The 27417-nt window shown below is 41.3% G+C and overlaps 1 protein-coding gene across 4 annotated transcripts in view; it reads left to right on the top strand.

Annotated features, from left to right (window-relative positions):
* RBPJ (recombination signal binding protein for immunoglobulin kappa J region) overlaps window positions 1-27417 on the top strand; it is a 236367-nt gene that overhangs the window by 699 nt on the left and 208251 nt on the right. The window lies entirely within an intron of this gene.

Here is a 27417-nt window from a genome sequence, read left to right as displayed (position 1 = left end):
AAGTGGCGCCGTGTTTCATTGCTGTGCTCAGGTTTCTGCAGCCTGTGGACTTGAAATATATGTTTATTTTGTGTATTTCCATGCAGAAAAATTGTCTGCAAGTTTTTCTAAAAACGTATAGAGAAAGCTGACTTGTGGGGTTTCTTTCTAGCTCTGTGGTCATCATTGAACCATGCTATACTTCCTATAATTTTATTTAATTCTAGACACGTCTTGGTTAGAATACGTGCAATTGTATTGACTTTTTCCCGTGAGGGAGGAACGAACCAGAAGCAAGACTGAAAGATCTGAGATTATTTCTGATTACTTCAATGTAGCAAATCAGTGTGACAGAGAAGCTGAGAAAGTTACTAGTAGTTTGCATAAAGGGGCTTATATGTTGAATATGCATAGTTACATTATTTTTTAATTTACATTTCATAGCATATGTTAAAATCAAGGAATAGCTATTAATGTACTAAGTTAATGGTTATGCATTTAGTTATTTTATACTTTGCTCAAGCATGTAGTAAAATTCTAGCATCCCGGTTGGCATGGCAACTGTTCTAAATGGTTGGGGGGAAGAGATCTTAACTCTGGGCCTTACCCCCGCTCTTACTTAATGAAGTTCTGTTTCTTCTCCCCACCTGATTGTGAACCACCCCAGTAATTCTCAATCAGAATATTTGATCCCTCCAACTCCCCTAGGGATCCTATGTACCTATCCCAAGTGTACTTGAATTCAGTTACTGGTTTTGTTTTCACCATCTCCAGCAGAAAGCCATTCCATGAATTCACCACCCTTTCCATGAAGACGGTTACTTCTAAACCTGTTCTCTTTTGCCTTCATCCTATGTCGCTTCATTCCAGAGCTCCCTTTCCATTGAAAAAGATTCCCCTCCCCTCTATCATCTCAATTTTCTCACCTTTCTTCCAAAATATGCATATTGAAGTCTGCCCCCTTATGCTTTATGACAAAGACCGCTGACAATTTTAGTAGCCGCCCTCTGGTGAGACCTAATTTAGAATATTATGTGCAATTCTGGAGACCACACCTTCAAAAAGAGCTAAAAAGGATGTAGTTGGTCCATAGGAAGGCTTCTAAAATGGTGTGTGATCTCAATATGTATACTTTGGAGGAAAGGCGGGAGAGGGGAGATATGATAGTTAAATACCTACGTGGCATAAATGCACATAAAATTCAGCGTGCCTGCATATGTTCTAAACTAAGAACATTTTGCTATCTTTGAGGGGCTTAGTAATTATGTAGTATTCACACGCTTTAACTGCTGTTAGAGTGTAATGCTCTTAAAATACATAAGCTGCCCTGATGATATAGATCTGGAATAAAACCCCACTTTGAATACTGAGTGCAGTTCTGGACATTAGGGTATTTCCTAAAAGAGCATTGACAGGGTAGAACAAATCATAGGAGGACCACTAAAATAGTATATTACAGTGCTTCCCTTACTCTTCTCTTCTCTATATAAGTTCATGTAAACCTTTTTTTCCTTCTCTTCCTATATTTTAAGTTCTTGTAAACCGTGCCGAGCTCCACAACATCCGTGGAGATGATGCGGTATATAAACTTAAGGTTTAGTTTAGTTTTGTGGCTGTGACGCCATATTTGTGGTTAAATAAAATGAGTCTAGTCTCTTTCATTTGAAAGGAAGTTCTGAAATGAGAGGGCATAGGATGAAGTTAAGAGGTGATAGGCTAAGGAGTAATCTGAGGAAATACCTTTTTACAGAAAGGGTGGTAAGTGCGTGGAACAGTCTCCTGGAAAAGGTGGTTGAGACAAAGACTGTCTGAATTCAAGAAAACGTGGGTTAGGCACATGGGATCTCTTAGAGAGAGGACGAGATAATGGTTACTGCAGATGGGCAGACTAGATGGGACATTTGGCCTTTATCTGCCATCATGTTTCTATGTTTTTATGAAAGTGCAATTTCCAAAATTGTACACACAATTCTAAATGAGGTTTCATCAGAGTTTTATAAAGAGGCATTGTCACCGCCTTTTTCCTTTAGGTCATTCATCTGCTTATCAACCCAAGCATCCTTCTAGCTTTATCATCACCTTTTCTACCTGTTTGGCCATCTTAAGATAATCATGTATGACCACACCTTAATCCTGCTCCTCTGTAGTGCACAAAAGTTCTTTGTCTCCTAAACTATACTGTTATGTTGGGTTTTTGCAGCCCAAATACAATACCCCAAAACAGGAAATACTAATCTGAATAAATAACAATACTCCACTTATATAATATAAGAGCACTATCTATATGAAGATGTAAGTGATACAACATATAAGCCAACGTTTCACGGTGTGTAGCTGTTTCTTCAGGGCTTTGTCAAATGTCGCTTCCCCACATTTAGTGTGTTGCTTGCAGGACGCTGGTAAGAGCAGAAAAGCAAGCAACACAATAAATGTGAGGAAGTGACATTTGACAAAGCCCTGAAGAAATGGTTACACACCGTGAAACGTTGGCTTATATGTTGTATCACTTACATCTTCATAATTTAAAAAAAATGAACTTAGTCCTACAAAAATAGAGTAGTGGTAACCACACATTCTCTTCGGAGTTTTTTTGCCAATGATGTGGGTGGAGGAGGTTTGAACATTTCTTGCTCTGCCGTGATAATACCTGAGGCTTTTTCTTCCATTGGGGATAGTATTCTTACATTATATAAGTGGAGTATTCTTATTTATTGTTATAGCCCAAAACAGTACACTAGTACTGTAGTTTACTGCAACTTTGAACAGGAACTTTATTTGTATCACTAAAACTACCCATTTGGTATAACTCCTGATACTGTAGCTTACAAAATTTTAAAATTCAGCGTGCCTGCATATGTTCTAAACTAAGAACATTTTGCTATCTTTGAGGGGCTTAGTAATTATGTAGTATTCACACGCTTTAATTGCTGTTAGAGTGTAATGCTCTTAAAATACATAAGCTGCCCTGATGATATAGATCTGGAATAAAACCCCACTTTGAATACTGAGTGCAGTTCTGGACATTAGGGTATTTCCTAAAAGAGCATTGACAGGGTAGAACAAATCATAGGAGGACCACTAAAATAGTATATTACAGTGCTTCCCTTACTCTTCTCTTCTCTATATAAGTTCATGTAAACCTTTTTTTTCCTTCTCTTCCTATATTTTAAGTTCTTGTAAACCGTGCCGAGCTCCACAACATCCGTGGAGATGATGCGGTATATAAACTTAAGGTTTAGTTTAGTTTTGTGGCTGTGACGCCATATTTGTGGTTAAATAAAATTGCGTGACCCTTTGGGAAGTGCAGAATAATGATGCACCTATGGAGAGACCACCTAGGTCGTGACCCCTGTTTACTGTCACAATCCACAGATTGAGAAGGCCTGATGTATGGCATGTATAAAGTGATAGGTAGAAAAAAGAATGACAAGTCTATTATATATAAGAAACTAAAGAGTATATTTAGTAGGCTTCAACAAAGTCTCAAAGAAAATCTCAAGAATAAGTGGTAATCATGAAGTTGAAGTGCTAAAGTTCAAACAAAATACATTCATAAATATAGTCATGTGAAAAAATTAGGACACCCCATGAAATATTCAGTTCTTTCTTAAGAAATGTTCACATATTGATGTCAGTTTTTAAAAAAATTTATCTCTGGAAAAGAAAGTGATGTAATTTAAGATAAACAACAAAAATTTCCTAGATTTATTCATGAAACAAAAATATCCACAAAAATGTGTATTCTAACTGAGGAATAAATTAGGACTCCCTAGTCCCCAGTCATTAGTAGTGATATAGAAGTAACTAGAGTAGATGAAATGAGGAAAGAAATAGATAAGAGCAAGAAACTCCGTATGGTCTCTCTAGACATATCTTCTGCTTTTGATATAGCGGATGGCACTATTATGTTGGGTAAATTGAGAACTGTGGGCTTAGGTGGAATGGTATATGATTGGTTTGTGTCTTATTTTCATGGATGCTCAATTAGAGTCCAAAGTAATGGGTGAATGTCTGAAGTTGCACCTGTTAGTAAGGGGGTCCCAAAGGGTCCTGCCCTCTCAGCATTGATGTTTTATCTGTACATGGTGAGTTATCGCTTTTATGCTGATGACATACATAAAATTGGGAAATTGAGTTGCAGCCTAAATTATCTGTATGCCGTTGAAGAGTGGATGTCATAAGCTGGCACTGAATATTGCTAAGACTGATGTGATTGGAAAAGATGAGGATCATAGGTGGCCAGAGAACATTGAGATTAATGTGAAACTCTCAATACATAAGCGTCTTAAAAATCCTATGGGTTTGGCTGGATTCTACCTTGAGTATGGCTGTGGTCAAGTCTATTTTCTTTCAAATGCGAGTACTTAGCAAGTTAAAACCAATGCAAATTTTTGTATTATGCATTTGCTTTTGAATAATTTTATATGAATGTAAGTTATTTATTGTTGTATTGTTATTATCATTATGTAATAATGATAATAGTTTATATACCGCAGGACCGTTAAGTTCTATGCGGTTAACAAAGATTAAAAGATGCTACAAATTGAATTAACAAAGTTAAAAGTTGGTGATTAACAGCTCAAGAGATCAGTTATTGTGGAGTAAGTTTGTCCTGGTCAGTTACCTAAATACTTCAGGTTCTCATCCCTTTTTGGTTCCTCCTGAATTTCTAGTTGTACTTACATCTCTGGCCATGAGGTTTTTGAAAAGCAATTTTTTTATGCACATCAAAGGAGTGGCCCTGGGGACATCTTTTGCCCTGGTGATTGCTAACCTATTCATGGCCTGGTTTGAGAGAAAATGGATATCCTGCTACTTTGTTTCAACATGTATTTTGTTGGTGGCGTTATGATTTGGACTGGGTCTGAAGAGAATTTAGCGCGGTTAGTGAATGATCTCAAACAACATCATCCTACCATTTGTTTTGAAGCACATTGGGCTATACATACTGTTAATTTTCTGGATGTAAAGGTGCAGCAGGGACTAAAGGCTTTGAAACTACTGTGTTTGTTAAACCAACTGATTGCAATATTTTTTTTTACACTTTATGAGTATGCACCCCATACATTCCCATAGTAGTATCCCTTTTTCTCAACTTATATGCTATTGGCAGATTTGTTCTTCTACAACTGTGTACACTAAAAGATCGATGGAATTGGTCGATCGATTTGCAGCAAGGGGCTATCCAGATAAAACCCTTAAAAATGCCACCAGAAGAGCACGTTTTAATTATAGAGAACTTCTATTACAATATCAATCTATGAAGAAGACTGAGGATATGATGAGCTTTGTTCTGAAATATAATATACATACTTCACAGATGGTCCGTTTTCTTAAGAAACATCTGCATATTTTGTCCACTGTATCTGCCTTTAGTAATACATCTTTTTTGTTTTCCTACAAACGAAATCCTAACTTGCGTGATATCCTATGCCCTGCTGTTGTGGGCAGAGATTGGGAACAGAGGAGGGTGGCTTTTGGTAGACATTCTAAATGTGGACAATGCTCTGTCTGCAATATAATGATGGATATTACAGAATTTAGAGACCCTAAAACTGAACAGATTATACAGTTTAGATCTATTACGTCCTGCACCTCTGCAAATGTAATCTGTTTTCATCTGTCCTTGTAATTTAATGTACTTGGTCAGATGTCTTGTCAGTTGAAGACCCAGCTCATCGAACATATATATTGCATAACCCAAAAGAAGATCAAAGAACCTCTGGTGGAACATTGTCTTGCTTATGAACATGAGTTCGCTGATCTTAAATATTTTAATTTTGAGCAACTTTACGTCAACCTCCGTAGGGGTGATGTCAGCCGCAGATTGCATCAGCAAGAGCAGCAGCTGATTTTTGCTCTACAAACTACTTTCCCTATTGGTTTGAATGCAGCCCTTGGATGGTGCACATTTTTGTGATTGGATTTTCGCTCTTCAGTTGCCTTTTCTATTGGTTGTTTCTTTCAGTCCCATCATGACGTAATTTAATTACGTGCAACGTAATTTTTTGTGGCCTTTGAAAAGCATCGATGTCTCCAATTTCCTTTGCCATTTTTTGCAGCATAGCCTTTCTGGAGGATCGTCTGTTCTACTGTCCCCTGACAATGTGACCAGTGAAACGGGGTACTCCCTTTGGGATTTGACTTCTACAGTTGAGACCTGAGTTTTATCAATATGGTGTTTGACTGGACAGCATAAGATAAGTGGCCATTATTTTTTTTTCAGTTGCTCTTTATGTATGACTGTGTCTAATTGGTCTCTGTGGACTTACTACCCTGCAATCTGCTATGTGGGGTGGCTTTGAATACTGCCTTTTAGAGTGGAGTTTTTTTCTGACCTATGACTGTTGTATACCTGCTGTATTTGCTTGTACCTTGTCAGTCTTGTGCTAATAGCATGGTTATAGCTCCCTTTGGGGCGTTAATGAGGTCTTTTTCTCCACTTGCAATTTTGAGTTGGCTTTCGTGATTCTTTGTCCCCCCCCCCCTTTAGCAGTAGAAGAGCAGATTTTTTTGTATTCTCTTGATTATTATCTGCTCTTTTCTCTTTTTGATATTATTATATAAAGATCAGTGTGATAAGCCATACTTTAGCACACTGTATTCACTATCAGACCTAGGCTTCCACAAATGGTTTCTTCACTGACTCACTCTATGGACCACATTCTAGATCTAATCTTTATTCAAAAAGATACTCCGCTCACAAAAACTCCTGGGTGCACCACCAAACCAGTACCCTGGTCTGATCACCATTTGATCACATTCAACCACACCCACACAACAAATTAACCATTAACCAGGAAGCAAAACCAACATAAGATATACAATAACGACGCTATCAACTTAGAGGATCTCTCCACAGACCTGTCTAACCTAGTGAGAACATTAAAATCCAATTAATGAATCTGTTGACAAGGCTGTCATGGCCTGGCACACTGAGATAAAAACCCTATATGAATGGCTAGTCCCAGTCAAAGAGATCAAATATTGTCCCCACAAATATTCCTCCCCTTCATTTACCAATGACTTTTAAGAACTAAGAGAATTAAGAAAAATGGAAAGGAAATGGTACAAATCCAGGCTTAACAGTGACAGGTCCAAATGGAAGGAACTGCATGAAAATTTTTTAAAAAGCCACCATAGAGGCTAAAAAAGATATACTACTCCCAATAATTATTAAAGATTCCTAATAGATTAAAAAAAAAAAACCTTTTTAAACTAACAAAAAAGATCACAACATCACAAGGAGACAACCTTGCAACATCACAAGGAGACAACCAATGCCTTAATACTGAACTTGACAGTGAAATGCTCTCAGATTACTTAACTGCCAAAGTAGACAAAATATGGTTTTGCCTCAACCCCACCCCACAACTCGGACAAGTTAATTAAAACTACAACTGGGAACCTAGCTCTCATGATTACATCACCAAGATACTAAACACTATTTGCCCTTCTGGCTCCAACCTGAACCCCTGTCCGCCACGTCTATTAGTGGCTGTGAAAGATGCCTTTTGTAGACGTCATCCTTCCTCTCATTAACACCTCTCTACAAACAGGCATAGTGCCCACAAACTGGAAGTCATCAGTCATCAGACCAATCTTGATAAACCCCACACTCAACCCTAATGTGCCCAGCAAGTTTAGACCGTCTCCAACTCCAAGACCGTCTACATTTTCAAGATCCTGGAAAAAACAGTGTTAAACCAATTACACTCTTTCATCGACAAACAAGGAAACCTATCCACCTTCCAGTTGTGATTCAGGAAATTCCACAGTACTGAAACTGTCCTTCTTAACATCCATGACTGCTAGAAACTCATGCATTAAGGTAATGATATCCTTCTGGTGCTACTGGATCTCAGCATGGCATTCAACACTGTTCACCATCTTCTTCTCATTTCTCGACTCTGAAATTGAAATCCGAGACCCTGCATTATGATGGTTCACTTCCTTCCTGAATAATAGATCCCAAAGTATACTACTCAACGATGCAGCTCTCTGAAATTGAAATCCGAGACCCTGCATTACGATGGTTGACCTCCTTCCTGAATAATAGATCTCAAAGTATACTACTACTACTCTAAACTAAGCACACAGCCTAGGAATACACCCTTGACTCCATCCTATCGCTTTCCAACCTCATCTCACAGGGGGTATTTTCCTCATTTTACTAAATATGACAGCTCTGAAAATAAGAAACTACTTTTCAGAGTCTGACTTCATCCAACTACTCTATGCCTTAGTCCTCTCCTACATAGACTACTGCATCGCGTGCTATTCAGTGGTCTCAAATCGAAGAACATACGACTCCAGCGTGTACTAAACACAGTAGTCAGACTTCTAAAAAACCTCCATGCCCGTGACCCTGTCTCCCAAGCTTTATGCTCAGCTCACTGGCTACCTGTAGCCAAATGTGTCTTCAAGGGCAAAACCTCCATGCCCGTGACCCTGTCTCCCAAGCTTTATGCTCAGCTCACTGGCTACCTGTAGCCAAATGTGTCTTCAAGGGCCTTATGCTAGCGTTCAAAACCTTGCACGACTACATGATGACCAAGCTTTCTCTGTACTTGCCAGATGGGTCCCTCTGCTCCCAGGATTGGTTGTCTCCTTGTGTCAAAATGCTCCCTTAAAGGATTCCTCAACTTTAGGAAAGTAATAAAAACATACCTCTTCACCTAATTTCCCTGCTGAAGAATCTGTCCCTTTCCACCCTCTCTATGCCCTTCATGATCTTGAAAGTCTCTATCATGTCTCCTCTGAGTCTCCTCTCCCTTGAAAATAGGAGACTCAGAGGAGACATGATAGAGACTTTCAAGATCATGAAGGGCATAGAGAGGGTGGAAAGGGACAGATTCTTCAGATTATTGGGAACCACAAGCACAAGGGGGCACTCAGAGAAGCTGAAAGGGGACAATTTCAGAACCAATGCTAGGAAGTTCTTTTTTACGCAGAGGGTGGTGGACACCTGGAATGTGCTTCCGGAGGTTGTGATAGGACAAAGTACACTACGGGGGTTCAAGGAAGGATTGGATAAATTCCTGAACAATAGGGGGATTGAAGGATACAGATAGAGGTAGAGATAGGTTTTAGATAGAGTATGGATAGAAGGATAAAAGGGATTAGAGAAGGATCACATTACAGGTCATGGGCCTGATGGGCCGCCGCGGGTGCGGACTGCTGGGCACGATGGACCTCGGGTCTGTCCCAGCAGAGGCAACTTCTTATGTTCTTATGTATATTGGTACTAGATCTCGGTATGTGTCACATTAGAATAAAAACTTATATTAATAAAATTTTCACTATAACTATGTCAAATTTAACTTGTAAACTGTATATTATGTATATTTGTATTAGATCCCTAGTGTGTGTCAAGTTGGGATAAAACTTGTATTGAAAAACCCTGCACTGTAACTATGGCAAATTGTAAACTGTATCCTATGGGGCTCATAATCGAAACTTAAATATGTCTATAAACCCGTCCAATTCAGCATTTGGTCATCCTAAAAGACAGGTCGTCCAAATGCTGATAATCAAAATGGCTTTTTGGATGTATCCAGGGACATTTTAGGCCTCTGAATCCCGCTGTGTGCCTGGAGCTGAAAGGGGTTTTTTTGGAGGCGTGGTTAGGGCAAAATGTGGGCTGACCTAAATTTAGTCATCCTGAAGGGATAATCGAATGTTTGACGAGACTGCCTAGACAAAACTTTAACGTTGTGAGTTAGACAATGTAAAGACAGGTGGGTTATTCCATGTCAAGTGATCAAGGGCTCCCTGCATGACCATCACGGATTTTGATAAAACTTTATGCACAAAGTCCCACATGTATCAAACGAACTTTGGTAAAGTTTTAGTTTCGCCTGTGGAATATTCGTGGAGATATAGCCATTTGTTTGACCCCATACCGCAATGACATACAGTACAACAGTGACATTCTGACAACTTTGAGACACAATATCTCACGAGCTATGTTTCCAAAAAAACTGAAACTTAGCTACCCTGCACAACTTTTGGAGCTCTATTCAGTGCTACCAATAATAATTTTTGTCGAGCACTGAGTGAATGGCTGAATTACAGTAAACTTGGCCAAAAAAATTAGTGCTCCAAAAAAAGTCAAAGTTTGACATTACTTAGCTCCCACAATAATTGAGTAATAAATGCGAAATTTGGCGCATAATGTCTCAGTACAACATTGTTTTCAAAAGTACAATTTCAACCTCCAAGCTTTTTCCATTAGTTTACAAATTAAGTGTAAAGTTGCTAATTTGTGTAAAAAGGCCAAAAATAGGGTATTTTCAGCCTGCTTTTACAGAAAAATACCTTTCAGAAACTCTTTCAAATCAGTCTCATTAGAAAGAGCATATTTCAAACCCCCTAGAAAAGTGGGCTTCATTTTTCAACGCAGGTTAACAATGCCCGAAAAAGGGGGACAAAGTTGGGAGATGTCACCATGGCAACGGCCTACGTTTCAACTTACAATTATGTTACTTTTCACACTGTTTTTCCCTGTTTATTTTTACTCAAGCTTTGGGTACAATTATAGTGTTCTTAATTAATGATTATTCCTAACTAGAAATTGAGGTGATAATTTTGTTGCATGCAGATCACAAATTACAACTTGTTTTCTTTTTCAGATCCACATTATTATTAATTCAGTTTAAAATGGATGCCAACGAATCGACTAATAATAATCCTTTTCTGCCAGACTGTACCATTGGGCAAAAATTGTTGTCAGTGTCATATGACGGCACATTTTATTCTAAAAAATGTGGGCTCATTTTTTTACATAATTTGTCAACCGATGAAAAATTGCTTATCACTCGGCGCTCTGAAGTTGAACTGATGGATAAAGACCAAATCTGCCTCCACCACAAAGCAAAGTATCTCGACAAATACGAATTAAAGCAAACATCGTGTTGTAATCCATTTGAAAAGAAAAATCACATTGTTCAAAGTGGATTGTTAAAAGTCGATCTTGCCATGTCTAATGATTTTAGAAAAGTGGCAAAAATAAATATCAAGCCAGGTCAGAAACTTTGCAGTAGGTGCAAAGCCCAATACGTTTCAATGAGTGAAGCTACTGCAGCATCTTCATCTTCAGATGATTTTGATATCAGCATCTCTGATCAAAACTTGACTGCTTTAGGAACCTCTCCATTGAAAATTCGAAGGTTAGCTAGTAGAGATAAAGCCGGCTATGTGATATGAAAAATTGAACGTGTGCAGAATGTGATAGCCAAGAAGATTACATCTGCTGCTGGAGTTTCAGCTGAAGAAGTTGGGCCGTCTCGTCAGTCTGTAGAATGCAAGTTATGTGAAGATTACACTGACCTCATTGAAGAAATGAAAACGAAAATTGCAATATCCAACAGGTCAATGAAAGTTCAATTATTGACGATGGACCCAAAAAGTTGGTCAATAAAGGAAACAGCAATAAAGTTTGGCGTTTCAGAGCGCATGGTCAGAACAGCCCAAAAAGTAAAGAAAGAGAAAGGCATTTGTTCTATACCTGATGCAAAAATTGGCAAGTCCCTTCCAAAAGAAATTGCAAATAGAGTTCAAGATTTTTACGAAGACGATGAATTCAGCAGAATATGTCCTGGCAAAAAAGATTGCATTTCAGTCCGCCTCAATGGTTTAAAAGTACAAAAGCAAAAGCGGCTGCTGTTGTGTAATTTAAAAGAGCTGTACGTGGCGTACTGTAACAAATAAGGAACTGAAATTGGTTTTTCCAAATTCTGTGAGCTCAGGCCAAAGTGGTGTGTAACCGTTGGTGCATCAGGTGCACACTCCGTGTGTGTCTGCACGATACATCAAAATGTAAAACTCATGCTACAAGGCGCCAATATCAAAGAGAACTACAAAGTTCTTATGGAAAAAACTGTGTGCGACCTAAATGTCAAGGACTGTATGCTACAACGATGTCAAAACTGCCCTGGTGAAGAAGCACTAACAGCATACCTGGAAGAAATATTCAAGGATTTAGATCCAGAAGAATCAATAGAATTTAAGCAATGGGTTCACGCTGACCGTGAAACATTAGAAACAAGCGTACTAACCATGGACAACTTTATTGAAAGACTTGCAAGCAAGATTTGGAAGTTGACAAGCCACCATTTCATTTCAAAACATCAAAGTGAATATTTGAAGATGTTGAAGACAGGCTTAAAAGAAACGGAAATGATCGTTTTGATGGATTTCGCTGAAAATTACTCATTTGTTGTACAGGATGCCGCCCAAGGCTTTCACTGGGAAAATTCACAAGCTACAGTACATCCTTTTGCATATTACCTCAATGAAGTGGGCACATTGCAAGTTGTAAACTGTTGCATTATTTCTGATCATATGCAACATGATACGATATCTGTACACGTGTTTATTCAAAAGTTGATCGAATTTTTGGTAACTCAAACAAACATTACCAAAATATACTACTTCAGTGACGGCTCAGCTGCACAATATAAAAACTACAAGAACTTTGTGAATTTGTGCAATCACAGAAATGATTTCAACATTGAGGCTGAATGGAATTTTTTTGAAACTAGCCACGGAAAATCACCCTGCGATGGAGTTGGTGGAACAACTAAACGACTGGCTGCCCGGGCTAGCCTCCAAAGACCATCAACGGATCAAATATTGACGCCAAAGGATTTATTTAACTTTTGTGACTAAAATATACATGGAGTTAAATACATTTATGTTCCAAAAGAAGAAATTGAAGAAAGCAAAAAGTTTCAAGAAGAAAGATGGCATGAAAGCAGCACAGTAGCCGGTACCAGAGAGCACCACCAATTTGTACCAGTCGACTCAAACTCGGTTCGTGTCAGCAAAGTTTCAAATGACACAATAAATTTTGTTGCCAAAATTTCTGATTCTGCCATTCCAAATTTGAAAGTGTCCGAAATCTTTCCTGGTTGCTACGTTGCCTGTACTTACGATAATCAATGGTGGATAGGCAACGTTGTTGAAGTCTCAATTGAACAAAATGATGCATTGATAAAATTTATGCATCCTCACTGTCCAGCTCATTCGTTTTATTGGCCAGAAAGGCAAGACGTTTGTTGGGTTCCAGAGCAACACCTCATCTGCATGCTTTGTGCCCCTTCAGTTACATCATCCGGCTGCCAATATCAATTTCCAGAAACTGCATTGAAGAAAGTGGCTCAAAAATTTAACAGAATGTTATAAAGATTGCTGGCAGTTAAAATCAAAGTGGACTTCACTTCGGCTTGGGAACCATATAAGATACCCAATTTAGGCTTGGGAACCTAGGATAAGACACCCTAATCATTGGCTTTGGAACCAGAAAGATACCAACAAAAGGCTTTGGAACCTTGACAAAGAAACCAAATGCGAGGCTTGGGAACCTGGACGAAGTGGCCCACCCGTGGCTGGTATTGCACAGCTATCGGGCGTGACCCCTATGGCGATGGGGTTGCCAGTTCAAACTCTTGAACTGGTAGTGACAATGTCACCATGGACCAACGCAATAGAGTAGTAGTAATACTACGTCAATACAAAACTGTAACTTTAAAAATGACAGAACTATGTTGAAATAGAGGTTGTTACCGTGGCAACGTCTCCCAACTTTGTCCCCCTTTTTCAGCCTTTGTTAACCTGCATTGAAAAATGAAGTCCACTTTTCTGGGGGGTTTGAAATATGCTCTTTCTAATGAGACTGATTTGAAAGAGTTTCTAAAAGGTATTTTTCTGTAAAAGCAGGCTGAAAATACCTTATTTACACAAATTAGCAACTTTACACTTAATTTGCAAACTAATGGAAAGAGCTTGGAGGTTGAAATTGTATGTTTGAAAACAACGTTGTATTGAGACATGTGCCAAATTTCGCATTTATTACTCATTGTGGGAGCTAAGTAATGTCAAACTTTGACTTTTTTTGGAGCACTAATTTTTTCGGCCAAGTTTACTGTAATTCAGGCATTCAATCAGTGCTCGGCAAAAATTGTTATTGGTAGCAATGAACAGAGCTCAAAAAGTTGTGCAGGGTAGCTAAGTTTCAGTTTTTTTGGAAACACAGCTCGTGAGATATTGTGTCTCAAAGTTGTCAGAATGTCATTGTCGTACTGTATTTCATTGTGGTATGGGGTCAAACAAATGGCTATATCTCCACAAATATTCCACAGGCGAAACTAAAACTTTACCAAAGTTCGTTTGAGACATGTTGGACTCTGCATATGAAGTTTCATCAAAATCCGTGATGGTCATGCAGGGCACTTTCCAAGAATCTGATTACTTGACATGGAATGACCCAGGTATAAGTGCTCAAAAGGTATACAAAGTGACCAAACAACCACTGCAGAGACAATGTAAAGACCCCCATCCCCCCATGTTCACTGACCCCCATCGCACCTCCACAAAATTCAGAATAAAAATGTATATACCTGCCTCCAGAACATCAGCATCTGGCATAGGAAAGCCTAGTCAAGCTGCAAAGAGGTGGCTTAAATTGTATGGGGGAGTGGGCTAGTGAACCATAGAGAGGAGGACCCAGGCTCATAAGCCACTCTAACCAATACATTCATGGTGGAAAATGTGAGCCCACCAACCCCCCCAAAAAAATAAAACCCCTACTCTAAACTAAACTAAATCTTAAGCTTATATACCGCATCTTCTCTATAAAGATAGAGCTCAGCACGGTTTACAGGAAATTTAAAAAGAAGGAAAAACATAATAAGAATTAGTGATTGTATAGAAAGCATTGAGGTTTACATTTTTGAGAATAGACAAGTTTTCAGATGTTTTTGGAATAATTGGAAGGAACCCAAATTCCGCAGTTGGGTATATAGGTGGCATCCGCAGCCATAAGGGCTATTGGGATTGTAGTAGGTATAGTGGGTTTGTGGGGGCTCACCATAACCTATAAGGGAGTTCTGGTGAGATGTTTATCTGGCACCCTTTTTGTTAAGTTCACAGCAGTGCCCTGTAAGGTGCCCCACTGCTCTGTTGCCATGTCTTTGGTATAAAGATAGACGTAGTTACAATCTGGACGATCAAACACCTGGATGTGCAAATAGATGATTTTTGGGGAAACCCCCCCCACCCCTATTTTAGATGTACAGGTAGTCGTCGACTTATGACTTATGTGACATGCGACCGTTCGACTTTACAACGCATTTCCCCAGTCCATACTAATTACAGTACTGTACAGTATTTTTTACCCCTCCCCGCATACCTTTTCCCTGGTGGTCCAGCGGTGTATCCTGCCTGAGCCCCTCCTGCTGATGTCAGAAGCCAGCAGCGCACCCGGGCCGGCATGCGTAGTAGTGAGCTTTTAGAACTCCCGCCCCGCTGACTAAAACACTGCTGTAAGTTCTCACGGGAGTTGTGGTTCTGGCTGCAGTGTTTCAGTCAGCGGCACAGGGCGGGAGTTCTAAAAGCTTGTTCCTGTGCATGCCGGCCCGGGTGCGCTGCTGGCTTCTGACATCGGCAGGAGGGGCTCAGGCAGGATACACTGCTGGACCACCAGGGAAAAGGTACGCGGGGAGGGGTAAAAAATAGCACAGTACTGTATACAGTACTGTATTAACATAGGCTGACTTATGACCGAATCAACTTACGACCTATCAGTCGGAACCGATTGCGGACGTAAGTCGACAACTACCTGTACTTTTCGAGAACGGACATTTTGCCACTGCCAGCTTTGAGCGACTAGTGCCCTACGTCCAAATCGGACTTAGACATTTTTTTATTATGACCTTACATATATATTGGTATTAGATCCCTAGTATGTGTCGAGTTAGGATAAAAACTTGTATCAAAAAAACCCCTTTATACTGTAACTATGGCAAATTGTAACCTGTTAACTGTATATTATATTCTGAGCTCTTTGGGTAGAACGGTATAGCAAGCAAATCAAGTAAATATCCTTCTCACAGGAAGTATCTCTGCTTCTGCATAGGTCCTCGATATTTTCAGTACAAGGTGTTACCCTTCGTACTAGTCTCTCTGCACCTCGTGTTTTCACAAAGAAGGAAATTCTATAACAGGTGCCTAAAAATAGGTGCTAAATAGACGCCTAACTTAGGCACCTAACTTAATTAGTATATTGGCTATAATTACGAGCTTTATTAAACTCATAACTGAAAAAATAAAAATTAATTGGGTGATAGGCGCCAATCTTCTTAGGTACCATTCTACATAAGAGGCACATAATGGCGCCTAACTCTAAAGTAGGTGTGTTTAGGGACATTGAAGGACCTTAGCGCTATTAGGCATGATTCTCTAAAGTACTTAGATGCCTATAATGTAGGCTTTTAAAACCCTGGCCTACATTTTAGGAACCTAATAGGCGCCTAATTTTAGTAAGGCACGATTCTGTAATGGGTGCCTAAGTGTGATTGACATGAAAGAGGTGCAAGTTTCAAGTTTAATAAGTATTTGATTAATCGCTTATCTTTTTTACTAAGCGATATACAATATAAATTGATAAAAACAAATTAAAAATTACAAAAAAACAAACAATGTAAAAACAAAAGAAATGAGAGGGAGAAAGGGAGAACTGTAAAATCAAGAAAAAGATGGGAAAGGGGAGAAACAAAAGGGAGGGGGAATTTTCTTTTTGGAGCCATTTCATTGAGGGACAGAGATCAATGCTCGAAAGCATCTTTAAATAAGCATTTTAAAGCTCCCTTGAATTTGTCCATATTTATTTCCTCTCTGATATGAAAAGGTAAAGAGTTCCATATAAGCGGAGCAGTGACTAGAAACATTGTTGTACATCTAGTGCTGACCATCTTAAGTGATGAGACATGGAAAAGATGTGTGGTAGATCTAAGGACTCCAGATGGAGCATGAGGGATAAACATTTTATTGATAAAGACCGGTTCTCTTGTTTTTTGTTTATTTAAGATTTGATATACCACTCCTGCATTTTACTGACCTAAGCAGTTTACAAAGTAGTAAACTAAAATGAAATTAGGTACTTGAGAAAAACTAACTACTGATAATTAAGGCTATTTTATGAGAGATTCTGTGAGATACCGGAAGCCAGTGGGCTCTTTTTTTTAGTAATTGAGCTATTGTCTTAACTTTTATTGATTTTACCTGATGTATCCTTTTTACTGATTGCTTTTATCTTGTATTAGATACTAAGGGGGTAATAATTAAAAAAAAAAGAAACGTCTAAAAAGTGTCCTAAATGGCTACTTGGACGATCAAAAAGCCTGATCGTCCAAGTACCCATAACCAAAGCTGGTTTTTAGACGTATCTAAAAACAGCTTAGGCCTTTCCCCTGCCTCTAAACGCACAGAAAGAAAAGAGGTGTGTTTAGAGGAGGGGAAAGGGCGGGCAGTGGGCGAGAGGTGGACCGACCTACACCTAGGCGTACAACACCTATAACCAAAACAGTTTAGTCGGCACTTAGACCTGTTTGACTTAGACGAAAGAAAACCAGGTCTAAGTGCCGAAAAAGGGGCCGCTGAGCTGATGGCCGCTGGCGCCATCAGTTCAGTGGCCTGGCAACCTAACCATCGCGGCAGGAGAGATGCCTCATCTGCCCTACCTCGATGCCATCACTCCTCTACCTGAACTGCCGCGACTCGCGGCAGTTCTGGTAGAGGAGTGATGGCATCGCGGTAGGGGAGATGAGGCATCTCTCCTGCCGCGATGGATCACTCCCCCCACACACACAACATCGGGGCAAGAGGGAGCTCAAGCCCTCTTGCCCTGCGGCAGCCGCGACCCCCCCTGACACGATCGGGGCAAGAGGGAGCCCAAGCCCTCTTGCCCTGCGGCAGCCTAGACCCCCCCGACACGATCGGGGCAAGAGGGAGCCCAAGCCCTCTTGCCCTGCGGCAACCTAGACTCCCCCGACACGATCGGGCCAGGAGGGAGCCCAAGCCCTCCTGGCCCAGGCGACCCCCTACCCCCACCTCCCACTACATTACGGGCAGGAGGGGGGCCTAGGCCGACCCCACGACACCCCCAACCCCTTCCCCATACCTTTTTTAAGTTGGCCGTACAGACAGGTGCTAAACCCCTCCGTCCGTCCGGCAGCCCACAGAAGAATGGGGCTGAATTGGCCCAGCCGTACCAAAGCCCTGCCTACTGGTGGGGCCTAAGGCGCCTGGGCCAATCAGAATAGGCCCGAGAGCCCTAGGCCCCTCCTGTGGGCAGGGCCTTAGGCACATGGGCCCAACCCGGGGTTTGGGTTGGGCTCCCTCTTGCCCCGATCGTGTCGGGGGGGGGGGGGTTTGGTGGTTTGACATGGCAGGAGGGCTTGGGCACCCTCCTGCCTGGATCGTTGTGGGGGGGGGAATTCTGTAACCAATGTTGTTTTTGACAGACACCGGTTACAGAATCCAGCTTTTAGGCGAAGGACTGGCTCCTCCTTCGCCTAAAAGCCCTTCTGTTGGACGTTTGTGGCTTAGGCGTTTTTTTGTTTCATTATGGCTAAAATGTGTAGACGTGGTGTGGGTGTACATTTAGACATAGTGGAGATTGGGCGTTTAGGCAGAGGAAGGCCATAATCAAAACATGAACGTTACGCCCCCGTTACGCCCACATCTACATACTTGGATGTGACTTTTCCCAAAACTTGCGTCTGTCTCACGTCTTTATTCTGAGAACGCCTACCTGACGCCTAACTCCATCTAAATCCCAATTAACGTTTGTTAAGACCCTTAAATCGCTCATTAACCACTTAAATTGGACATCTAAAGCAAACTTAAAGTTAGGCGCACTTTATATAATCAGGGCCTAAAAGTCTTCACAAATAAAAATTATGCAAATTGGTTTGTAAATCTGTATGACACACAGCTTTGAGTGTGGTGTGGATCCGACAGCAGCTATGCATTCTCACAACCTGCCCACCTCCCATAGTTGGCTTCTTAACTTTATTATTGAATTGATGGTTCCGCAAGCTGACATAGGGTGGGAAGGCATTGGCATGTGCGTGGTATGGGCAGTACCCAAAGATTTAACATGACGGTGCACTTGACAGTGTCCATACAAAGTTTCAAGGATGATGTCCTCAGAGAACTCCTGCTATAGTTAAGTACCTTTGCTTTCTCCAAGGACAAGTAGGCATAATATTCTCACATGTTAGACTCTTAAGCTACAAAATACCAAAAATTGAATATCCCTTGTTTAAGAGTGAAATCAAAAAATATTCAATCCACAGAGATAACCAATCTCAAGTGTCTGCAGTCAGAGCAAATCATGAGGAAAAACTCAATGTAGACTATCATTGATCGTTTTTTATCTCAGTTTTTTAACTCGGTTTTACCAAGTGCTATATACTTATATTTATAGTTGAAGTGAAATAGTACTTAGCTTGAAGGAAGATATCCGTTTTGCCCAAAAAATATGTTACATCGGGCTTCTTCACGAAGTTGGTCAATTCTTATAAACACTATAAACATAAGAATCATCCGTTAAGTGACCTCAAAGACATGGAGCACTTATTACATTCTAACATTATAATATTTTTATATCATAATATTTTTTTAGAAGAAGCACGTATCTCGCTTTAAACTCATTAAACAAACCATGGCGGTTCAGAACAGGCTGCCCTGGAGACCCTAATTAGAAGATACACACAAAACTTCACTTAGTAAGTCCGGACGTTAAGTGGTAAATAGTTAATTTAGTTAAGATAAGTAATTGATTACTTTAGTTTAAATTTATCTTTATTCTTATACCTATTTATAATTAAAGTTAAAATATTAAAGTATTAAAATATTAGGAAGTTTTGCTGAAGTACTACTCATATTCTATAGTCCTCATACATTTAAATTTTCAAATCTTCCTACCCATTAGACTTTACAACGGTACCTCTAATCCACACCAATACCTCTAGTTTACAATGGTCCCAAGAGCCCGCCGCTCAACGATTCCTACAAGGAACCACATAAGTTACCTATTAATCCATCTGTAGCCTGCACAAGAAACCGAGCGACGGCGTCTTTTCGCCTCTAAAGCCCAAACTTAAAGTGCAGGAACAAACAGAGACAGACGCTATCCACTGTTATAATGGCGTCACATCCGACCAATAAAGACCGGAAATGACACCACCTAATGGAACGCAATGTACAGATGTTCCATCAAAGGTCTCTAAACACATATCTAAAGGTTATTTGAAAAAATTGATTAAATTAAAAAAGGGCTGCCAATTGATAGTAAGATTTAAACCATTAGGTTGAATACAATGTAAACAATCAATCCATTTTAATTCCAACTGAAGCAACTTTTTCCCGCTGTCACCCCCTCGAACCGAGGGCCCAACTTTGTCAATGACCATGCAACGTAACTGCTCAAATGCATGACCATGAGATACACAGTGAGAGACTAACGGAGCCTCATGCCTATTTAGATGGAGACAAGATTTATGTTCGGTCATACGGGTATTAAAAGACCTGGTAGTCTTGCCTACGTAAATTTTTTGACAAGGGCACATAATAAGGTATACCACATGGTCAGACTTACAAGCTGCCAGGATTGTGTGACTGGAAGAAGGTGAAGCAAACACAGAAAGAGGCAAGTGAGATGTCTAAAACTAACCAAAGAAGCCACATTTATTAGTCCACAATAAAGTCCAGTAAGGATAAACTTGCTCAACAGTAGTGGTCCCAACTAGGATCCCAGTTTCAGCGAAAGCCTTCTTCAGGGGACTAGTGAGATACTTGAGGAGCGTATTTCTTCCCGAGCATAAAGCAGAGCAGCTCCAGAGCTTACGATCGACCTGCCTGTGATGCTCTGCTGTCACTGCTCCTCCTCCACTACTGTTGAGCAAGTTTATCCTTATTGGACTTTTTATTGTGGATTAATAAATGTAGCTTCTTTGGTTGATTTTAGCCATCTCACTTGCCTCTTTCTGTGTTTGCTTTGCTATTTGTACCAAGGCTTGTTTTGTGCTTGTCTTTCTGGAAGAGGGTAAACATGAATATACAGGAGCCTGGCAAAACTCCACAGGGTTAGAGGGAAGTTTGACTTAAGTAGAGATAGATCAGTGGTTTCCAAACCTGTCCTGGGGGACCCCCAGCCAGTCAGGTTTTCAAGATATCCCTAATGAATATGCATGAGAGAGATTTGCATATAATGGAAGTGACAGGTATGCAAATCTCTCTCATGCATATTCATTAGGGATATCCTGAAAACCTGACCGGCTGGGGGTCCCCCAGGACAGGTTTGGGAACCACTGATATAGATTGTGCAGAACTGCTTGCCCAAACCAACTGTGCATTAATTACCACAACGCATGATCATTAATACAAAAGGGTCATTTTTAAGGCTGCAGTAAAAATGGCCTTGGTGCAAAGGAAAGATCCATGGAAGGGTGCTGTAGGGCTACTTTTTGCCACAGCTTAATAAAAGCGCTTCTACATAAAAATAAAATCCAAAAATGACAAAATAGAGCAAGAAAGCATAGAGGACAATGTAGAAAAGGAAAAAAATGAAAAACTTCAAAAATAGAGGAAGAAAGCAAAATAAATAAAAGCAAGAAAATGATCATAAGTTGTAAGGCTAATTATATTTTTGCTTTGACTTCCAGAAAGTTTTTAACTGGTGCCAAGTTTTCTACATGTTTTTCCACCACTCTGTCAAATAAATTGTATAAAAAATAGCACAAGTTTTTGGCATGCTGAATTCACCAGTGAATATCATTAATCCATACACAGAGTGAACATTTTGATTATGAAGTCTGACATTTTCATGGATTAAAAGTATTCTTTTGACTTCTTGGCATGCAAGGGAACTTTTTAAACTAAACCTTAAGCTTATGTACCGCATCTTATCCCAGGACAAGCAGGCAGCATATTCTCACATGTGGGTGACATCATCCACGGAGCCCCAATGCGGACAGCCTGACAAGCAATCTTGCTTGAAGAACTCTAGAAAGTTTGCGACTGCCGCACTGTGCATGTGTGAGTGCCTTCCTGCCCGATGTAGGGCGTGCATCTCCTCAGTTCTAGTTTTTCTGCAGAGCTGAGAAGTCCCTTCTTCAAGGTTCTGCGCAAATGACTAAATGCCTTCGAGCCACGGGATTTAGTTCCTTTCAGATTTTTCGTCTTCGTTTTTCTTTTCTTTTGCTTCCTTGTAGTAAAAAAACTGTTTGTTTTTTTTCTTCAGCCGTTTTCAACAGCGGGGCCTGTTCCTCCGCATCAGCCCTCGAACTTTGATTTGGCTGAGGTGGTTTTTCCCTCCATGTCCCGACTGATTTCAGGTTTTAAAAAAGTGTAGCAAGTGCTAGCGTACAATATTGATCATAGATCCACACAAGTGGTGCATCTGGTGTTTGGGCTCGGACCATTGTGTGGCGTCATATTCGCGCTGTTTCACGCTACAAAAACGCACTATCAAGAACCGGCATATCCAACAAAGCAAAATCTTTGGCAGTATGGATTCTACTCTGGCCAAAACATCGAGATCGGGTTAGAAACATAGAACATAGAAACATAGAAAGATGACGGCAGAAAAGGGCTACAGCCCATCAAGTCTGCCCACTCTATTGACCCACCCCATTAAGTCTGAATGCTAATGACTTAGTTCCTTAACTCGACCCTCGTAGGGATCCCACGTGGATGTCCCATTTAGTCTTAAAGTCGAGCACGCTGGTGGCCTTTATCACCTGCACCGGAAGTCTGTTCCAGTGATCTACCACCCTTTCTGTGAAGAAATACTTCCTGGTGTCACCACTAAATTTCCCTCCTCTGAGTTTGAGCGGGTGCCCTCTTGTGACCGAGGGTCCCCTGGGAAAGAATATATCGTTTTCCACCTCGACACGACCTGTGACGTACTTAAATGTCTCAATCATGTCACCCCTTTCCCTGCGCTCCTCTAGGATATAGAGCTGCAGTTTGCCCAGTCTTTCTTCGTATGAGAGACCTTTGAGCCCCGTGACCATCCTAGTGGCCATCCGCTGGACCGACTTAGCTCGAAGCACATCTTTCCGGTAGTGTGGCCTCCAGAATTGCACACAGTATTCCAGATGGGGTCTCACCATGGTTCTGTAGAGTGGCATTATGATTTCAGGTTTACGGCTGACGAAGCTTCTATTGATACATCCCATCATTTGCCTTGCCTTTGATGAGGCCTTCTCTACTTGTTTGGCAGCCTTCATGTCTGCACTGATGATTACCCCCAAGTCCCGTTCCTCTGAAGTCCTAGCTAACGTTTCTCCATTCAAGGAGTATGTTCTGCATGGATTTCCGCTGCCGAGATGCATGACCTTACATTTTTTAGCGTTGAAGCCTAGCTGCCATGTCGAGGACCAGTTTTCCAACGTGATCAGATCTTGTGTCATACTATCCTGGAGTTTGCTTTCACTTACTATGTTACACAGTTTGGCATCGTCGGCGAACAGTGCTACTTTACCCTGAAGCCCCTGGGTCAAGTCCCCTATGAATATGTTGAAAAGGGATGGTCCCAGGACTGAGCCCTGCGGCACTCCGCTAGTCACCTCCGATGTCTCAGAGAGGGTGCCGTTGACCACCACCCTCTGAAGTCTTCCACTCAGCCAATTACTGACCCATGCAGTTAGTTTCTCATCCAAACCCAGCAATTTCATCTTGTTTAATAGTCTACGGTGTGGGACACTGTCGAAAGCTTTACTGAAATCCAAGTACACTATGTCCAGAGACTTTCCCGAGTCTAGCTTTCCTGTCACCCAATCGAAGAAGCTTATAAGATTGGATTGGCATGACCTGCCTCTGGTGAATCCATGTTGACAGGGATCCCTTAGATTCCCTTCATCCATTATCGTGTCTAATTTACCTTTAAGTAGAGTTTCCATGAGTTTACACACTATTGATGTGAGACTCACTGGTCTATAATTTGCAGCCTCTGCTTTGCAACCCTTTTTGTGCAGAGGAACGACGTTGGCTGTTTTCCAGTCCATGGGGACTCTCCCCGTACTTAGGGAGAGATTGAAGAGCATGGCTAACGGGTTTGATCTCTATGTCGACGAAGACTACACCGATGTCCAAGCCATCGTCCTCGGGGAAGACGTCAACATCACCCGATGTCATGAGGTCCAAGTCGATGTCTCTAAGTCAGTCAGGTAAGCTAGCCAAGAAGCCTCCAGCTTCCCAGGCTAAGTCTCTGGCCATTCGGGCATCGAGCCAATTCATGCCGGCCATTCAGAAACCCCTTCATGCAGCTTGCCTCCAAGTCTAGAGGAGCATTATCATCGATGTCATCCTTCCTGAAGTGCACCGAAGCACCTGTAATACCAACATCTACACCCTCGATATTAGTGCATGGGCTGAAAGAGATGCTCGATGATCTCTTTCCACGGGAGTTTGGTAACATGTTTGCCAAATTTGCTCCCATGTCAACACCTCCAACTCCAGTCCAGCCTGAGCATACCTCCGAGCCACTGACTAGTGTTGAATCATTGACGCTGCCTTAAAGTTGATCCTTGCTTCATGGTATCGGTCATCGACGCATCGATTCCCATTAAGACATCGATCTTTGACACAATGCTCTCCATCGAAGAGTCTTGCTTCACTTACATCGAAGCAGCGTCGGACTTCGGAAGTCTCTATCAGCATCGAGACAGCACTCCGCATTGAGGAAGAAGTCAGTCTCCCTAAACATTGACATCGAACTTCGAGGAAGCGGTCATCCTCTCCACGTTTATCGAGGTGTGGGTCTTCCTCATCAAAACATCATTCCTCGGAACGTCAGCATTCGAGACAGAGGTCCAGTCTCTCTAAATCTCCATCTTCTAAATCAGGGAAGCAGATGTCCAAGTCTAAGCATCTTTCCCCTGTACATTCTGCTAAGAGGAAGCATTTAGCATCACCTGCTCTTTCCACGCCTCAATGCTCTTGGGGAGCTATTCCTCTTCATCCATGCATGAGGATTCAGACATCCACTATATCAGTATGCTCAAGCAGCTTCACCTTCATACTCGGTGGCAGAAGGTTCTCCAGTGGAGGGCTCCCCTTGTTCTACCTCACAGAGGGGATCTTCACCATCTGAACCAATTTCTTTTACTCAGTTCCTTCACCAAATGAGTAGAGACTTAAAAAGTACTCTGGAGTCTGATTCCAAGTATACTAAGGAATTCCTGGAGGAATTGGAATTAAAGCATCCTCCAAAGGAGTCACTTAAGTTGCCTATGAATGGCATTCTTAAGCGTACTTTAAGGAGAAATTTAGATACTCCATATTCAGTTCCAGCAGTTCCCAGTAAAATGGAGTCTCGCTACAAAATGGTCCAGTGTAATGGTCCTAACATGCTCTCAGTATCCTTCTCTTTATTCTTCTTGAGCATAGTGCTGTGTCGGACTGTTGGCTCTCGCAAATTTGGTGGGAGCCGTTATACAGAGGACAGGAGACTGGGTTTCTTCCTCCGATGACCCAGTCATCCGCATTTCTCCCCAGTGTAAGTGGAAGGGACCCTTCAGCTCTCTCTGTGTACTGCTCGCTACTTTTGGGCCTACTCGAATTCTCCTGCTTGGCCTTTGAAAAGCAAGAGTTTTTCTTCTCCTTTTATTGGAGGTATCTTGGGGCTCCAGCCTCCCAGGTGATATCTTCCAAGCCCAGCAATTTCTCAGGATTGTGAGCATTGGCATTCTCTGCATCTTCTTCCCTTGACCTTTTGTCTGTTTGCTTCGGTTCCGTTCCTGGTTGTGCTCCGCTGGAAACCCTGAGCATGGAATCGCTCATGTTTAACTTTGTCCCTTTTCTAGGGTTCAGCTCCTTTTCTGGAGGTCCAGCGGGGCCATTTCCTATGATGTATGGGTTATGTGTGACATTCCTACCTGGTTGGGACCACTCTTTCACAGTTCCTTGCCACAGAGTTTCCACTCTAGCCACAGCTCCCGTGTTGGGATGTGCTGCGCAGCTGTGGCTGCATTGGTACCAGGGGCCTGTCTCCTGGTTCCGGAACATACCTTCTTCTGCCAGGTTACCTTTAGCTTCCAGTCTGGCTGCTGCCTCTTCTCTGGAGATGTAGGAACCAACTTACGATGCCTCTTTGGGCTCTGGTCCGTCTCTGGTTGTTGAGCTCTGCTCCCCTTACATATGGTGACAACTACATATTCGAATGGGGGGGGGGGGTGCAACTCTGCTTGCCCGGCTCTGGCTTCGTTTGTATGACGCAGCTTTCACTCTTTGGCTCAACTCCGTCTTTGATGAGCCTTCATCTAGCTATCTGGCATGACTCCTTCATTGGCTATGGAGTGTGGTTCCAGATCCACTTTGACTTTTTGTCTCAATTCCATCTGGCATCAGGCATAACTCCTTAGTTGGTTGTGGAGCACGGATCCACTTGGTTGACTGTGGAGCATGGATCCATCTTCTGCTTTAGAATGCGGCTCTACTGCCCTGTTTGGCACACGCTCTATTGGCCTCTTCGAATGGGTGCGGTAACACGTGACTTTTTGGTGCAGCCTCTTCTCTGGAGTCCAAGGCAGCTCTACTTACCTGTTGCTACAGTATTGTTTTTCATGCGTTTAAGTAAATAAGAGTTTCTCATCGATCCTTGTCATCGTGTTCATCGGCTCGATACCGAGATCATCCTATTTTTACTCAAAGACTGGACTTTTTAACTTTTATTCAGGCTTTGCTTGGTCTTTACCTATGCCTGACTCTTCCAGCATTCCTTTAGAACAGTGGTCTCAAACTCAAACCCTTTGCAGGGCCACATTTTGGATTTGTAGGTACTTGGAGGGCCTCAGAAAAATATAGTTAGTGTTTTTAAAGAAAAGACAATTTTGCATGAGGTAAAACTCTTTATAGTTTATAAATTTTTCCTTTTGGCTAAGTCTTAATAATAATATTGTAATTTATAGCTAAAGAGACATATGATCAGGAAACTGTTTTATTTTACTTTTGTGATTATGATAAAAATACTGAGGGCCTCAAAATAGTACCTGGCGGGCCGCATGTGGCCCCCGGGCCACGGGTTTGAGACCACTGTTTTAGAACTGTCTTTACAAGGAATTGCTTCCCAGGACCAGATCTTCTTTAGTAGATCTTTTCTTTCCTGGATATATGATGAGCTTAACACAGTTCTGCTTTAAGTTTAAAGCTCTTACTGACTCACTTGCTGAGTTCCTATATGTATGGACCAGCACTTCAATTTCTTTTTGCATACCAGGCTTACTGATATTTAACCCCCCCAAGAAACAATTGGGACACACTTTTGCATATTACGGTTTCCCCAAGAGCACTAGATTCCTGGTATAGGCAGATTCCTGTTTGTAGTCTGTGGACCCACATACATTCTTGCAAGAAGTACCTATGGATCAGTGATTAAAGGCACTGCTTCTCTCTTCTAAAGATCATGGGTTCAAATCTACACAACCCCTAGTACCTTAGCAACTTTGTCGCCATTATCAAAAATTTATGCTGGCAAGCAGGATTTTGGTTTTCTAATTTCTTCTTTTTTCTCTAAAGCAACTCAAAAGGAAATTAATTATCTGTCTCTAGTCAGTATATTTCTCCGGAGCACCTTTCTATAGTATC

The sequence above is a fragment of the Geotrypetes seraphini genome, chromosome 1 (genome assembly GCF_902459505.1).
Source record: "Geotrypetes seraphini chromosome 1, aGeoSer1.1, whole genome shotgun sequence".
NCBI classification, from domain to species: domain Eukaryota; kingdom Metazoa; phylum Chordata; class Amphibia; order Gymnophiona; family Dermophiidae; genus Geotrypetes; species Geotrypetes seraphini.
The sequence above is the reverse complement of the archived record's forward strand: the minus strand, read 5'-3'. Positions and strand labels throughout refer to the sequence as shown.